The sequence below is a fragment of the Carettochelys insculpta genome, chromosome 4 (genome assembly GCF_033958435.1).
Source record: "Carettochelys insculpta isolate YL-2023 chromosome 4, ASM3395843v1, whole genome shotgun sequence".
In the NCBI taxonomy this organism is placed as follows: domain Eukaryota; kingdom Metazoa; phylum Chordata; order Testudines; family Carettochelyidae; genus Carettochelys; species Carettochelys insculpta.
The window spans coordinates 33,379,221-33,396,769 of record NC_134140.1 but is presented as its reverse complement, the minus strand read 5'-3'; the positions used below and the strand labels follow the sequence as shown (position 1 = coordinate 33,396,769).

Below are 17,549 nucleotides of genomic sequence, written 5' to 3'. Positions count from 1 at the left end.
CTCACCAGCTACGAGGGAGCGCGGAGGCAGTCTAGACTAGAGCAACTGGATGTAAACTAGCACTTTAGGGGCTGGGCTGAGGTTGGAAGTCCTCCTAAATTTAAAGGGGCAGCTATTAGAAAATCATGTAGGGGTTAGTCATGGTTCTGGTAGTTTTAGTGGAGAACTTGTATTGGTAGTTGTAATGAAGAACTTGTTTGTGTGACAGAAAATGTGCAGAGACTTCCTGTTTTCAGTGCTTGAGTTTAATGTTTGGGGGGAAAAGTCCTTTGTTATTTGTTTTGGGTGTAAGACTAAAAGTTATGGCTAGTACCCAGTATCAAGTCATTTAACATGGGGTTTCAAATTGTAATGTGTCAGTGCTAAATAAAACACGTTTAATGCTATTCATCTGTTTTCTTTTCACACTTGGCTTGCTTTTGATCTCTTACTGAGGCTTACAACCAAAGAAGTATACCCTAAATATGACATTGTGTTTGAGATTATCAGAGAAAAAGCACTGAGTACTAGATGTTCATTTTTAAACAAAAGCAAAAATAACAAAGCTCACAATTTCAGATTTATTCCAAATACAAACAAGTCTGCTAGAAACAGAGAGAAAAACATGCTAGTTTATATACTATCAAAACAAAAAAGCAGTCAAGTAGCACTCTAAAGACTAACAAAATAATTTATTAGGTGAGCTATCGTGGGACAGACCCACTTCTTCAGACCATAGGCATACCAGAACAGACTCAATATTTAAGTCTGCTAGAAGTTTATAGAATAGCTGGCACTGCATATTTACTTTCTTTTAGCAATAAAATGTAAATAAAGTGTAGATAAAAATGGATAGATTAATATTAAGCCACTTTAAAAAAAGGAGAGTCATTTTTATCATTCTGTGTTTCTTGTGGTCTTAGTTTGGTATTGTGTAAAATCTGCATATGACAAGATACTATTCTCTGGAAGGTCTGTGCATGTATTTGAATCTGCAGCTGTTGTAATTTGGGTAGGATAAGATGGCTTTAGAATTGTTAGACTCTAAAAACACATGCTTTGTGCATATGAAGTAATCCCACAGAAGTCAGGTGTACAATTCACATTTCTAAGTGCCTGTAGGCTAAAGATGCAAATTGGCATATTCAGTTATTTAGTCAAGCTTCAGATACTTTGTTCAAGGTATAGTAAAAGTCCACACTTCAGAGGAAATAACTGTTATGATAATAAATATTTTGGGATCTATTTGACAGCATTTAATGGCTCAGATTTAGGATATATCTACGCTGTGAGAGTAATTCAAATTTTAGGCAGTTAGCTCAATATTGACAAGTGACTGTCCTCACTGTAAATGCCATTAGCTTGGTTTAGGGAGCAAGAGAATTGATATCATCATATTATCAGTACCTGCTGGCTGTAGCATCAAGTTCAAATTTAAAAGTTTGAATAAAGGCTGGTGTGGAAGCACCACTTCTTAAAATCAAATTTATTAGCTTCCAGAGGCGTCCTGTATGTCATCCACAGTGCTCCGCTCTGGATGCTGCTCTTCACGTGCCCAGGAATTAGGTAACAGGATGACTGTGAATTTCAGATCGGGACCAGGAAGCCCCTGGTTGTGGGGTCATGTTTGTATGAGAGCCTGAGCTATTAGCACTGGGAGCACATGAACAGAATTTGTGATTTTTGTCTCTACACTTGGTATTTTTTTCTGTGCTGCTTGGCTCCAGCCACTGCCCTGCCACACCACATGGGAGCAAGGCTGTTGTGGGGGGTTTACTTGCATAAGAGGCTGAAAACTTCTTCTCAGCAGTTTACATTTGTGCGGGTCTCCCATCCTTCCCCCACAGATGCCATGCAGTCAGGATCTTTCCCACACTCGGTCACATCATGCCCCTAACCCAATAAAAGGCCGCTCCTGCCTGTCAGTGCTGACCATGCTGCCAGGCAGCACCATGTCTTGGCTTGTGCATGGTTAGGGCTCCAAGGGTGGAAAAGATTTTTGGGGGCTTGCTGCCACATTGGGGGACTACTTCAACCGCCCCCCCATGAACCCCCCCATCCTCTGTCCCAACAAGGACCTGGAAGGCTAGTTGCCTCTAGGGGGAAGTCTCCTGCGATGGCAAAGATTTTTGGGGCGTTGCTGACATCTTCCATGTTGGCTATTTCTGTGTGGTGAAGAGAGAAAACAAAAATCTTTTTTTCCTAGCCTTTTCTTTTCTCTTTCTTCTAACTTTGCACCCTTTCACTCAGGAAAGCATGGGTGGAAAGCCAGTTGAAAACACAGACTGTGCACAGAAGGTGTATATTGAACTGGGAACCCAAAACCCCTTTCCTCAGCAACTCTATTTTTTTGAATAAATACGTAAATAAGTAAAAATTATATCAGCTCTTTCTTCATGCTTTTCATTGTCCCTGTGTTATTTTCAGAGATCAGATGTCATCAAGGGAGGGTGGGACAGTCAGTGGATGGCCAGTTGAGAAGAGAGACGCTTGCCGATTTTCATAAAATCCATGATGGCTCACATCCGCCTGTCTGATATAACAGAGAGGAAGCCGTGCTAGTCTATACACTCTCAAACAAAAAGCAGTCAAGTAGCACTTTAAAGACTTTAAAGACTAGCAAAATAGTTTATTAGGGGAGCTTTCGTGGGACAGACCCACTTCTTCAGACCATAGCCAGACCATTCTAAGCCACTCTGCCCTGGATAGGGAAAGATGGAAGGAAATGGTGAGAGAAGCATCAGATACCAATGGACGCTGAGCCCACGGTTATTGATGGTGATGATGATGATGCCCTTTCGTTGTGCTGTTTCTTCTCCCTGTGCAATTGCTTCCCTATAGTAATTTCACAATTTGTATTCCTTCTCCACTGAATTTACTAAAATAAGCAATTAAATTGTTAAGCCAACATTTTAAAAAGTGTAACTAGATTTCATGACCCATTAATAAAGGACAGAGAATTTTATACCTCTCTTTTCAGGCTGTCTGCCCTTCATTCATATATGGAAGGTTTTCTTTGCTATCATGAAGGGGAGACTTCTTAATATAATGAAAGTTTAGATTCTTTAACATCTAAATGTATCAGATGGACCACTCAAATGAATCAATGGACTAGATTAGATCTGTTGCTTTGTTTTTGCTGCTCCCACCCAGGGTGTTTGTATGAATGCTATTTTTATTTTATTTATTCACATGTTGATTAAAGTATATTAGCTATTGCACTGTAAAATCCTAATGGTGCTAAACCACCTGTAGCATTTACAGAGAGTTAGTTTGTCAAAGTTATGCTGTATCCCCACTGGTGGTTGACTTCACCTAGCATAGCTACTTTCCATAAAATCTGCAGTGCTTCTCTCTCTGTTGAGACTTTACAGTGGGGTGTCTAATATACATTAGTTATTCAGTGCATTAAAAAAAATAGTGAAGACATGGTGTGAGTTAATCTTTTCCCAGTAGTTCACCATTTAAAGAGTATAGCAAACAGTTAAAAGTCCTTGAATGTTATTTTTAATGGATTAGATAATTACATGAAGAAAACAATTAAATTAGCCTGGGATTAAAAAGTTAGTGCATATCACTACTTCTATATCAAGGCATAGATAGAATCCTAGACAACTGGGATCAGACAAGTGCCATTTCTGCCTTATTTATAAAATAGTAGTTAAAGGGCAGTAATGAGTAGCCCAGAAGATGCCTCAGTAGCATCTTCTGGGCTGCTCATCAAAATTTTGAGACAGAGGGGCCGTCTGGAAAGAGGGTTTCCTTCTGGAAGATCCCCAGGGGCCGCATGTCTACACATGTATTTGGGAGACTGGAAGAGCTTCTTCCAGACTCTGAATCACATGGCCATATGCTGATGAGGCATGGGAAATTTACATCCATGCCTCATTAGCATCTTCCAGGCTGCTCATTATCATGCCCCTTCCGGAAGAAGGGGCACATGTAGATGCAGCCCAAGATCCTGTAAACCTTTATAATCTTAAATATTCTTTAGTCAGTATTAATTTGATTCTACTGAAATCATGGGTTGTCTGGATAAATAAGGATTTGCAAGATCAGACCCTTAGTTTGTGAAGATATGATATCAGAAAATCCTTTTGTGAGTGGTTTATTTTCTGCTTAATTTTAAATCAAGGAAAGTTTTTTCATACTGTCATCACGTAAATGTTTGATGAATTAGTGCACCAAATTCCAAGCTCTAGTTTTAAGGAACAATAAAAACAAAACAAAAATAAATTAGCTTGCTTATGTTGACTCTTGTTGTTTAATATATTTGTAGTATGGTGAGCTGCACTTTTTGTGTGGGCTTTTAAGATTAGACAGTATATTAATAATTCATTCTTCAGTGAATGGTTTGAATAGTGTGCAGTAAATAAGGCATGGGGAGACATATTGAACAGCAAGGAGAAAACAAAATATTGAATCATTGCTCATTAAATCTCAATCCTGTACACTGATTGAATCAAGCAGCCTGTGGAAAAAGGCATGCAATAGTGTAATTAAGGACTATCATAATTCATGTGCACAAGGGGATCTAATTAAGGTTTCACATAAACCTTGATTTTGGTATTTCCAACTTCTGAATACTTGACTTGGCAACCTGAATAATGTTCTTTTAAGTTAGGGTTTTTGTTTGTATTATTGATTTTGTGTAATTCATGCTAAATAATTACTAGCAAGGTTTTTTTTGTTTTTGTTTTTTTTTTGAGTAGATAGATTTTAAAATCAATTCAGTTTATCAACTGTGAAATTCCGGTATATAAAAGGATTATCTCTCTCCCCCCCTCCGCCCCTTTTTAAGTAAAACAAAACAAAACCTAGTACCTACTGTTGTAAGGCTGTTGCAACAATTGGTAACAATTCAGTGTTTGAAAAAAAGGGTCCACTGTTAACCAAGCACTCTACGGCCATATCTACACTATCCCTAAACTTCGAAATTGCCATGCAAATGGCCATTTTGAAGTTTACTAATGAAGCGCTGAAATACATATTCAGCTCTTCATTAGCACGCGGGCAGCCGCGGCACTTCGAAATTGACGCGCCTCACTGCCATGCGGCTCGTTCCGGCGAGGCTCCTTTTCGAAAGGACCCCGCCTACTTCGAAGTCCCCTTATCCCATCTGCTCATGGGAATAAGGGGACTTCAAAGTAGGCGGGGTCCTTTCGAAAAGGAGCCCCATCTGGACGAGCCGTGCAGCGGCGAGGCACGTCAATTACGAAGTGCCACAGCCGCCCACATGCTAATGAAGTGCTGAATATGTATTTCAGCGCTTCATTAGTAAACTTCGAAATGGCCATTTGCATGGCCATTTTGAAGTTTGGGGTTAGTGTAGACACGGCCTGCATGTTCTGCACAATAAATAATTCTTTTTTGCCTTTGATAGTAATTCATTACAAGGTAAAAACACCACCAACCTGAAAACATTGGTGTGATAAGTTAGATCAGAGAAATACCCTTGAGGTGTCCCTGTGTGTGTTGCTCAAGCAACTGATGTACTCTGCTCTCTGGGGCTCTCCACCACCCTGTCCTGTTGGGCCAGGAGCTCTGGTCTCCCCCAGCAAAGGGACCACTCCTTACCGTGCAGAGCCACGCAGATGTTGAGCTGGCTCATCTATAAGTTGTTCAGCACCCAGGAACCAACCCCCAGAAGGGACCAAAACCCCAAATAAATTCACCTTACTCTGTATAAAAGTTTTACATAGAGGAAGTTCATAAGGTCAGCCCCATTTATCAATGAAAAGGAAAAATGCACTTTGGTTGCCTTCCCTCCCTCCTCCTGGTAATAATTTTATACACTGGGCTTGATAAGGAACAAAAATGCTTTTATTACATATAAACAGTAGGATTTCAGTGGTTGCAAGTGAAAACAAATCAAAGTAAATTACTAAGTTAAAAAAAATAACACCAGCTAATTGTATTATATTAGTTACATGCAAAATCTTACCCTAAACAGTTTATCTGAAATTTTTCTCTTTCACAAGTTTAGGCCTGATCCTTCCCCTTATTTAGTCTTAAATGTTCCCAGCAGGCGTATTAGTTGATAAGTGGGCAGGGGTGTGTGTGGGTCCTCTTGGCAGCTGATGACTGTCCATATTTTTGGTCCCCATACCCTTTTGCCCAAGGTGAGAATTCTTTTGCACTCAGTTCAAAGTTTTCTCACCTTTAGTGGAAAAGTATCAGATTTAAAATGGGTTTCAGCATCAGATGTCCTGACCACATATCTTTCGAGGAGCAACCACAGTTTGGGCTTACAGGGCAAACAAGACTACTCACAGGTTTTGGTTTTTTTTTTTTACTTGATCACTGAGCAATTAAGTCTCCTCTTCATCAGTAATGGCCCTCATTATCACATTTAGAATTATAAACAGATCTACACTTAATATTTCTAACTTCTCATAGAAGAATGATACATGTTTAAAATAGGATATATACATTCATTATATTATAATTTTAAAATTGACACGTGATATATTTTGAGATATGCATATTCATAAGCCAGTTTTCATAAAGCCTGGAGGAAGTGCCAGTTGGCTTATATACTTGTATAAATCATAGGTTTTCTAAGATAATTTCGAGAAAGAGTGTGATTTTTTGAGTGTTTACTGTTTTCAGCAGAAAACAATTTTTTTGTTTTTTTTATAGATTTTAATTCTGATGTTTTTGGGGGGCGGGGAGCTGATAGGAGACGTCTTAGTCCCTCAGAGCATATTTCCTCACCGTGAAATGATCTGATTTAGTCTGTTTCCTTCCCAGCATTCCATCATTTGTATCTCTTGAGTTGTGTTTTAGTGGATCATTAATTATTGTGCCAAAAGTCACACAACCACCAGTTATTTGCATGTTTTTAAACAAGTATGTTCAGAAACTTTTTACTTTTTTGTGGTGCTTATTTTTATGTAGGCCTTTAAGATTTTGTGTAGCTCGTTTGTAATATGAGTTATATTGGCAAATTAAAAATTTAAATTTAAATTCCTAGTTTTTATTAATTATTTAATTATATTGAAATGTGGTTGTGTGGCTAAAATTCATTGTAAATTATGAATAATATTTATAATATAATATTTCTAGACATTTTACTGCTGTCTCTTAAAACTTAATTTTTATTGTCTTGGTATGCTAGAAATGGTAGTTGTATCACTCATGCCTTGCTTTTTGGAAACAACCTGTTTTACTCCCCCCCCACAGTGCTACCAAGGCAATACAAGTATTGGAGGAGGAGCTGGATTCTATTTTTGCTAACACAAGGTATATAAAAGGAAAGAGAAAACCATGGCTGAGTTTCCAAGCCTGGCATTTAAGTTCCTCCATTAGTAAACTGAACAGCTGGAACACAAAGTGTTGCTATTATGGAGTCACTTTTTAGAATAGAGCTGTGCTTCAAAGAACCAAAATGAAATTTGGTGGGTGGAAAGAGAGCTGATGCCCATTAACCAATGTTTGTAAGAGCATTTTAATATTTAAATTATGCTTACTCACCAAATTCAAAAATTACGTTCCTTTTAAAAGCATGAAAATTAAGTTAATAATTTACTAGAATTATTTATCACAGATTGTTGTCCAAGTGCTACATTCATTGTGCATCAATAGTTACAAATTCTAAAAGCTAAGAAAACTTTGAGCTGAAGTTGTTATGGTATTCTGTTATGCCACATTTCTGAATGCTTCAAATAATATATAGACTGAAGATATTAATACCAATTTATAAACTGCATTTTTAAGTTTACATTTTTAAATGTGATGAAACACCTTAGATTCTACGTAAACCTCTTTGTTTGAGCATCTAATATCATCTACAGAGAAAAATACTAACTTGGATTTGGTTGCAATTCCTTCAGCACACTCCACGGAGCCACTTAACCTGCAACAAGTATTCAGATGTTTGTACATTTGAGCTCTTGTTTCACAAATAATATCAGGAAACAAAAAGATTTATTAATTTTGTATAGTTTGAATTCAACTTTAGAAAATAGTTTTATGGTGTCTTCTTCGAGAGCTATGTTGAGTGGGTCATCATTCTGGAAGAGAGACACATTCATTACCTAGGCCATGCCTACACTAGCAAATTCTTTCAAAAGATTTTTCAAAAGAAGGGAGCTCTTTCGAAAGATCCTGCGGAGCGTCTAGACACAAAAGCATTCTTTTGAAAGTAAATCAGAAGAATGTGGTGCTCCTTTCAAAAGCCCTCTTCCACTTATGTTGCAGGAAGAACGCCTTCTCTCGAAGCTTCTTTTGAAAGAAAGCATGTGTAGACATTCTGAAAGGCCCTTTCTTCAAAAGAGGAGTCCTTATGGTGCTGGAATTTTTGGATCCCTGGCCCATTCTTTCAAAAGAATAGGGGCTGCATGAACTCTCTCTGTCGAAGGAGCAGATTGATCTTTCGATCCCCTTTTTTGTGTGTGGACACACACTTTCGAAAGGAGTTTTTTCTGAATATATTCTCTAGAGGAGCTTCTTTCGAAGGATCTCTGTAGGGTGGACATAGCCCTACATTTTAAGATGTTAATTTGAAAGTTGCAAGTCCTGTGCAAATGGCTTCTTCCCCACCAAGGCAAATCAGAATATGTTTTCTTGCTAGTCTTGACTAGAATATTTTTCTGATTTGTTTACTGTTAATCAAAAACCTGTTTTTGTTTGACTTCTGTTGTTGGTGTTTGTCTTCCTGTTGGCTTAGCTATTAACTTATTTAATTAAAATTAATTAATTTTTCACAAACTACCCTTCCTGATTTGTGCACATTCTAGTAAAGATGCAGTCTGAGTACCTGAGGGAATTTGTTGTGAATATTTTTGGAAGGGCAGGTTGAAACCCTGGGCCATGATATTTACAAATGCAATTATGGGTTCAGTATGTAAATTGGAACCTCTTATGAATCTAATACTTGTTCATGTGTGGAAGTAAACACTAGTTACAAAGCCATTCCTAGTTATAGTTTGAGGGCTTCTGCAACCTAGGACCCAAATTTGGTACTTTTTTTCAAGGTCTTAAGGACTTGTTAGATGGACTAATACTTTTTTGGTAACGTTTATTATAGCAAGCAAGTATCAGTGACAGTTCTTTCAGAAAATAAGAAAGGATCTCAGTCTTAAGGCACTTACTGTCTGTTTCAAGCACATAAGATAAATATGAGATCAAGGGAGAAGCTTTTTCAAGTATGTGCCCTGCGCTCATTGCAAGTCCATGTATTATGTATTGACTTTCAATAAGAGTAGGACTCTTACCTTTGGCTTTATTATTCATGTGCCTACCGACTTTCTGAAAATAGTCGTTTCAGAGCCTTGTTTTTTCATAGTCCTTGTCAGGCAAAATAAAACCCTGTTTCAGCATATAGATAAGTGGCAGTTATTTATTAAGGGGAATTATTTTTGTACTGTGTTTTCAGATCATAGGCTTTACACACAGCAACACAAAACATGAGTTCTGTGCTCTATTTTAATTCAGCCACACTCATGCATATTAAATTTTTTCCTTAATTTGGCAATATTGATACAGAACATTCCTTTCCTTTTCCTCATGTAACAGCCAAATCTAATATAAAGTTTTGCTGCTTAAGTTCCCTCTAGCTGGTTTCCCAGCGAAGAACTTTGAAAACTGATGTCAGGGTGTTAGTCAGCTCCATAGTAAGAAATACTCATTTTGCTTGATTGTCCTATGCTCATAATAGTATGCTGGCCAATACCTGTACTAGTACGGGGTGAACCTCTCTCATCTGACAGACTGGGGACCTGACCGGTGCCGGGTGAGAGAATTTGCTGGATGAGAGGAAGGCAGTGTTTTCTAACACATTACCAGGACTTCCACTGTTTACTGGGCTCTTGGAAGACGTTTGAGGTAATTACAACTAAATAACATCACAGAACACTGAGAGCCAGGACTGGTAGCTCTAAACAAACTTTATGGGACCACAGGAAACTCGGCCACACCCATGATAAGTGGTTGTCTGGCTGGCTAACATCATGCTGGATTACAGAGTTCATCAGATGATATAGTTGCAGATTAGAGAGGTTCAACCTGTATTTTGGTTTGTCAAGTAACAGAAATAAAAGGTCAGGTTTTTTTTTCTCTCATAAAGCAAATTCATCTGTTTTTGTTTTTTGCGGTTTAGGTAGTCTTGGATCTTTCTGTGCTACTGTGTAGTTAAAATCACTAATTGGGCTCTAGTCTTGCCCTTAGCAATACCAAAATTTATCTTAACCTTAAAGATCTCGATTCAAAAAACATGCCTAAATAGTAATTTTCTGCCCTTGGAGTCATATATACATTTGTTTGATATTCATAAGCAAAAGCCAATTCCAAGCTTAGTGTTGGGTGCCTCTCTCTTTTGGTTCTGTATCTCAAGCCCCATTCCCAGTTACAGGTTTGACTTCCATGGTCTGGCACCCTCAGGAACTGACCGATCTCAAGCAAGGGAATTTTCCGAGCCAGGGAAGTCTTTTGTCACCTCTCCCTGATGCTGGTTACGCTTCTGTTCCCAGCCATTGGTTTCCCTACTTTCAGCCCTGACTCGTCTGGCAGGGCTCCCAGTCTCTGGCACTCCTGCTACTAGGTTCTCAGCCCCGGGGCTCTCTAGTCCAGGAAAATCTCTAGGCCGCATATGTTCCTGGACCAGAGTGTCCTGGTTTAGAGAGGAACAACCTGTAGTGAACAGATAATCTTTCCTCACTCTCTTCACCCTGCCAAAGTGCAAGGGATGGGTTTTCTGCCATTACAATATACAGTTAGTTATCTTGGCTTCCAGGATGTGTTTGGGGTAGCTTCATTAACTTTCTTACTGCTGAGGTAGATGTTTGCTGCTAATTTATTCTTCCTCTAGTCTACCTTTTTGGATTTTTTTTCCCCAGCAAATAGATCCAGATGTTGTCTCCTGTGCTATCCAGAGCTGTCCCAACCAGCATCAGAGTGAAACTGATCTGAGTGTTGTTTGTTTTTTCCCCCAGTTTTGCTACTTGACCGAGTGTTCTGAAGAATAGCAGTGAAACTGGACAAAACTGGTCAGTTTTCACCCTGCTTCAGTTCGGTTAGTTCTGAGAAGCACAGTTGAAGTTCTGCAAACTTTGGAATACCAATCTGCATTAATTTTTCATCAGCAGTATCCCAAACAAATGTTATGGATCGCCAAAGTCCCTCTGCCACTGGATGTTGCCTCCCAGCCAGGTGCCACACGTCGCCCTTCCCACCCCTGCGGGTTGCTCACTGGAACCGCCCCGGGGCTGGAACTGTGCTGGAATCAGAGGATCACTTCCATTCCTGTTGCCACATGGTGGGTCATATGTGTGGAAGTGCCCCACATTCACCACAATCCGCAGCCCTGTTTGTCGCATGTGGCAAACGGGGAGCATATTGGACAATGTGGCTTTACTTCTGTTCACCTTTGGAAAATCACTTTGCAATCACAACAGGTAGAAGCTATTTAACTAACACTTAAACTAAAACACTGAAGGATCAGATAGCACTCATCTATTTATTGTGGTGGAGTGAATTTTCAGTCTCTAATGAAATTTCCATTTTGACCTGAGAGGAATGTTTATTCACCAACATTTTGTGAGCTTGCTTTGTATCAGAGTTTCTGGAGATAACTTTTATAACTAAATATTGTATTAAGTAGAGAGCAACAAACTTTCAAAATTAAACTAGGAAAGGGAAATACACATATCTGGCTTGAGTATGATTCTGATAAATTACGAATTTTCAAGTTCTGCAAGAACTGTTTTGAAAGCCATTTATATTGGAATAAACAATTTTGTGGCAGAACTACTAATTAAATTAAAAGACTTCCTAGCACTTGTAGTTTTATAGCTAATACTATGATTTGCCTTTCACGCTAAGTGAGAAGGAAGGTGTTCTCACCCATACAGGCACACTGTACATAATTTGTTGTTAAGGTATTTGTAATCTACATGTAGAAAATATTTATTACATAATGTATAATATAAAATAATAAATGCAGATGTAGGATAGGGCTCTTTTTAGTCTCAGGCTGCATCTACACAAGGAGATAAATTCGATATACAATCATTCTAATATTTAACCTTAATATTATGAATTTGAATAAAGTGTCTACAAAGCTTCTTGAAATTTAACCCACCTTTTTTTCTTGTCGAATCTCTGCATCTACATTGCACCGTGCAAGTTCGACAGAGTGAGCACTGCACTGTGGGTACCTATCCCACAGTACCTTAGTCACAGTTGCTTGTGGGTTTTTCATGTTGGAATCTCAGAATTCACTGTATCACTAATCTCATGTAAAAAGAACTGAAGATGACACCATTTCCTGCTGCAGCATTCCAGCGCAAGCATGGATTCACGAATGCTCCAACTCATAGTACAGATGGTTTCAGCAACCACAGCAGCTATCACACAATTTGTCCTTCAGTTCTAAAGCTCAATGACTTAGCTATCCTGGTGGTGATGGTGCTGCTGCTGGCAGTGGTGGTTTGGAAGAGCAAATCTCCCAATTGTGGTCCAAGAACTCAGAGCTGGTGTCTGTCATGACTGCATTGCTGACAGTGGAGTCATGGTTTTGGACTCGAGACCAGCACACACTCACAGGACCACATTGTTTTGAATGACCAGCAGTGGGTGCAGAACTTTCGCATGCGCAAGTCCACCTTTATGGAACTTTGTGATGTGCTGACACCCTTCCTGAAGCACACCACCACCAAAATGAGGCAGGCTTTAATGGTTCAGAAGTGAGTGGCAATTGCTCTGTGGAAGTTTGCAACCCCCGACAGTTACTGGTCCATGGCAAATCACTTTGGAGTGGGCAGATCTGCAGCAGGGCCTGTGGTGTCAGAGGTGGCCTGTGCAATCTGTTGGCATCTCCTCAGGAAGACTGTGACCCTGGGAGATGTACAGGCCAGAGTGCATGGCTTTGCTGCCCAGGGCTTTCCTAACTGTGGTGGGGCAATAGATGGCACGCACATCCCCATCATGGCTCTGGCCCACCTGGCATCAGAGTATATTAATCGAAAGGGGTACTTCCATGAGGGGGTTGGTAGGTCACAAAGGTTGTTTTACTTATCTCAATGTTGGCTGGTCAGGGAATGTTCACAACACATGCATATTGTAAAATTCGGGTCTGTACCAAAAGCTCCCAAATGGAACTTTTTTTCCTGATCGGAAAATCAAAATTGATGGTGTGGAGATGTCCATTGTTACATTGGACAACCCTGTTTCAGCTCTGCTTCCCTGCCTGATGAAAACCTACACAGGACCCTAGAGAGGAAAACTTTAATCACAGACTGAGCGGGTGCAGAATGACCGTGGAATGCGCCTTTGGACATTTAAAAGCGAGGTTCAGATGTTTATTGACTTGTTTGGACGTTTCTGAAGTTAATGTCCCCACCATTATTACAGAATGCACTGTGTTGCACAACATATGTGAATCAAGGTGGGAGACTTTCACATCTATCTGGAATCCTGAAGAGGAGGCAGTAGGCAGGGCTTACTCACAACCATCAACACTGTCATCCACCAGTAGCCACACTCATGCTGCGGCAATAAGGGGCACTTTAAAATCCAGCTTTATGACTGATCTGTAACGCACATGCTACCTCTGTATTTCTATACCATAATGGCAATAAATCATACCGGGCCATAATCAATGAATGCTTTTACTGGTGGGAGGGGGTTAAGTTGCAGGAAATAGAATGCATGTGGCAGGCAGCTGTGCCTTTAGCACCCCCTCTGTCCAATCCACTCAGTTCCGTCAGCCATGCATCTCCTATGGACCAGGGAGTATCACTGGCCACCTGTGCCTTCAGCAGCACTCCCCCTCCCGGTTTCTTCAGCTGCACGTCTGCTGCAGAGTAAGGAATATCACTGGCCAGCTGTGCCTTCAGCAGCACTCACCCTCCCTGCACCCACCCATTTTGATTTGTGTTCCCACCCCCATCCCCATGCAGGACAAGAAATGACACTGAGCTCAAAGCAATGATTTTATTTTGGTGGGAGGAGAGTTTTGAGTGACCAGGAAAAGAAGCCTTCGCAAGGGTGATTGAAGAGCCTTTTCAGTGGCCCTTGAGGCTGGAGCAGCAGGATAGTCTTGCCCTTCCCCCCCACACATTTGGGGACCATGATGACAGGGGGTGGGTGACCTCTCCTCAGGGGACTCTGACCAGTGGGTACCAGCTGCTGCCCTGCTGGGTTGGGAGTTCCTCTGCAGCTGAAGCACGGAGTGCAGAACCTCTGTCTGCTCAGTAACAGCTGTTATGAGCTTTGCCATGGCCTCGGTCTGCTTTGCTGCAACCCCAGTCTCCTTTGCCACAGACTTGCTCATCTTTGACAAATGCTGCTGCTGGAGGTCAGGCATTCTCTCGTTAAAGTTTACATGACTCTGGCGCCACTCAGCTGTACTGTGACGCCACTGAGCAGTGTTCTTGTGCTCTGCCTCTGTATTTTCTGTGTACTGCAGGATCAGATCTTGTTTGCATTTCTTCTGTCTTCTGGTTTTCTCTGAAATGCTGGGCGCTGGGACTGGAAAATTAAGGTCAAAATTAAGATACAATTCACATAATGTGCTTTAAAGTGCAATGAATGGGTCTTTCTGTGTACTGTCACTGAAAGTATACTTTTGAAGGACACGTGTTGTTAGGGATGGGACAGTAAGCTTGCATTTTACAATATCTCACTTGCCATCACTTATCCAGCACAGTGCTTTGTGGGCATGGTAAGTTATACGCAGTTCTCGTCTTTTGGTGGGAATGGGAAGGTCTGCAAAGCAGGAGCAGCTGCCAGGTGTCCTGGCTGGGTGTCTAATGGCAGTGACAAATGGATGGCTGGGGCGGGGTCTGATGTACAATAAAAATAATGTAAAGAAAAAAAATAATCCAAAGAAAGGCTGCATGTAAAGGGACATGGGAAGGGAAAAGCACAGCAGAGGACTCCCCCCATGAGGCTTGGAGGATTCCTGAAAACTGAAGCAAAATAGTGATTGGCAAGTGGTGTGGAAGGGGAAATATCCAGCAGAGCACGGCAGCTGTGTGGCGCTGGAGAGTCCTGGAAAATGCAAAGAAATGGTGGGGGAAAAGAATATGGGAGGGGAAATGCCCAGCAGAGCCTGGCAGCCACATGGTGCCTGGGAGTCCTGGAAAATGCGAAGAAATAGTGGAAAAGAAATGCTGGGGGACAGGGACATGGGATGGGGAAAGCACAGCAGAACTGGCATGGGTGACTTATGGAAAATGAAAAGAAATGCTGGTTGGAGAGGGACATAGGGTAGGGAATCACCTCAGAACTTGCAAACCGTGTTGTGGGGTGAAGAATGGAGTACCTGCTGGCTGCTGCAGGCAAATGTAAAGGGGCAGAGGAAGCATGCTTCTTCTTCGAGTGGTCCCCGTGGGTGCTCCACAATAGGTGTCGGGCTCGCCCGGCACCGCAGATCGGAAATCTTCCAGCAGTTTCTCTTGGATCACGTATGTGCTGGCGCGCGCCGCCCCCCCCCCACACTTCCGGCCGTGTGCGCGATCCGGTCCCCGCCAGTTCCTTCTCAACCGCCATCGGCTGCAGATGGAATCCACTCAGGCTAAGGCCAGAGTCAGATTACTTAGTGTTTTTTTCCCACGTGTAATTTGTTGTTTCGGTTATTAAACAAAAAAAAAAAAAGAGAGAGAAAGCAAAGACAAAGAATATCAGCAAAAAAAAAAAAAAGAGAGAGAGGAGTGAAGAAGAGAAGAGTGGACGTGAAGGCCATTTAGGCCGCCCGCTGCCCCGCAGGCTGGTGATCACTGTTTGGGGTGGAAAGGCACAAATTAAGTGCTAAGTACCCTATTAACAATAAAGGACTCACCGCAATGGCCTCTTCAGGTATTAAAAAGCGGCAGTCATGCCGTGAAGCTATGCCGGCCTCCGTGGGGCATAGCGAAGGCATCCGACACCTGGGGGAATTACAGCTTACCCAGACGCGTTCTCACTATGCTAAGCTCACAGCCAGGGCCAGGAAGGACAGAGCGATGAGGCGTAAAATGCTCTTGTTGATAAGGCTCTCCAGCCGGACTTGCCGGAGAAGCCTCACCCAGAAGGGCCCTCTGGGTTGCATAAGAGGAGGGCAGTTTTTCTCTCTCACCCCCTCAGCGCAGAAACAAAGGAAACTCTCCCTGGCTTGATCCTTGCCGTGCGTTTGCAGCGAGCAGGACGAGCGGAGCACACAGCCACCAGCCACATACTCAGGCAAGCGGCAGCGAGGCAGCGCACGTGGCAGAGGCTGAGCCTCCGATTATTCCACAGCCGGCACGTGTGGCGCCTAGAGCGTGAGCCAGGCAAGCGCTGGAACCGGCGGCACCGCCACAGGTGGCACAGACCCCCACGGCACCAGCGGTGCAGTGCTGCCAGGCACAGAGCCAGCAGGCACCGGAGGGGGATACCCGCGCGGCACCGCAGCTGATGGTGCTGAGCGCGGCGCTGACAGCGGGGCCGAGATCCCCGGCGCGGAAGGGGGCGGTGCCGGCCCCGCAGTGGAGGGGCAAGGCAACATCAAAAACCCGGCACCGCAGTCCATCTCTGGACAGGGCTGCGCTGCTGTTAACACCAAGCCCTCCCCCTGTGATACACACGCTGCACCGAAGGCCTGTGTCTCCACCGGCCCATCCGAAAAAAAAAAACTCCTTCTCCGTTCCTCCAACCAATGTCACCATGGCTTGGGCCACCTTCACCATTTCTGGGATTGGATCCCCTGGCGTACTATCACAAGCCAGTTCCACCTCTATCTGTGTCGTTGCGGAGGTCTCGCTGTCCCAGACATCAGGGGTACACACCCCGCGAGTGGTCTAGGTCTCCATCCCCGGACCCTAGCCCGTGCTGCCATGGTCGTCCTTATCAGGCTGGACACAGACAAACCACAGGCCTACACCCAGGGGCAGGTCCCACCCCCCCGGCCGCTCAGTACCCCCGTGGGCACTCCCGATCAGGGACGGAAACACAGTTGTCTAAAGGGGAGTTACTTTTAGAACCCCGAGACTTTTCTTCACGATCCTCCGGCGAGCAAGTGTATCATCGACTGCAGGAACCCAAGGGTTCAAGGGAGGTTTACCTTAGTGGTTCCTCCTCATCCTCCCCAGATGAGGCCATGGCCCCTGGGGACGTCTCTCCCCCGGATGACTTTAAACAGTTTCAGGAGCCGTTTAGAAGGGTGGCTTTCACGCAAGACATTCAAACGGCAGAGGTGCAGGAGAAACATCACAAACTCCTGAAAAATTTGAGACCCAAAATTCATCCAAAATTGCTATTCCGCTGGACAAAGCCATTCTGGAGTCAGCCACTACTACATGGCAGACTCCGGCCTCTGTTCCGCCTACGAACAAGAGAGCGGATAAGAAATACTTCATCCCGGCAAAGGGCATGGAGTTCCTCTTCAGTCACCCACAACCAAATTCTTTGGTGGTCGGGTCATCCCAGCAGAGGTCAAAGGCTTCTCAGTACAAATCAGGGGATCGGACAAAGATGCTAAGAAGCTAGAGCTGTTTGGCAGGAAGGTATATTCCTCTCCTATCCTGCTATTGAGAGTGTCAAATTATGGGCACACCTAGCAAACCATAATTTTGATAATTACTCCGGGCTTACTCCCCTCATGGATTCAC

At 42.7% G+C, this 17,549-nt stretch overlaps 2 protein-coding genes across 4 annotated transcripts in view; one reads left to right on the top strand and one right to left on the bottom strand.

Annotated features, from left to right (window-relative positions):
• LOC142012420 (cytosolic beta-glucosidase-like) overlaps window positions 1-32 on the bottom strand; it is a 91,525-nt gene extending 91,493 nt beyond the window's left edge. For both annotated transcript variants that reach the window (XM_074992555.1, XM_074992554.1), the window contains exon 1: window positions 6-32. The gene's annotated coding sequence lies outside the window, so the exon portion shown is untranslated. The remainder of the gene's footprint in view (window positions 1-5) is intronic.
• ADGRA3 (adhesion G protein-coupled receptor A3) overlaps window positions 1-17,549 on the top strand; it is a 110,169-nt gene that overhangs the window by 869 nt on the left and 91,751 nt on the right. The gene's annotated exons all lie outside the window — the stretch shown is intronic.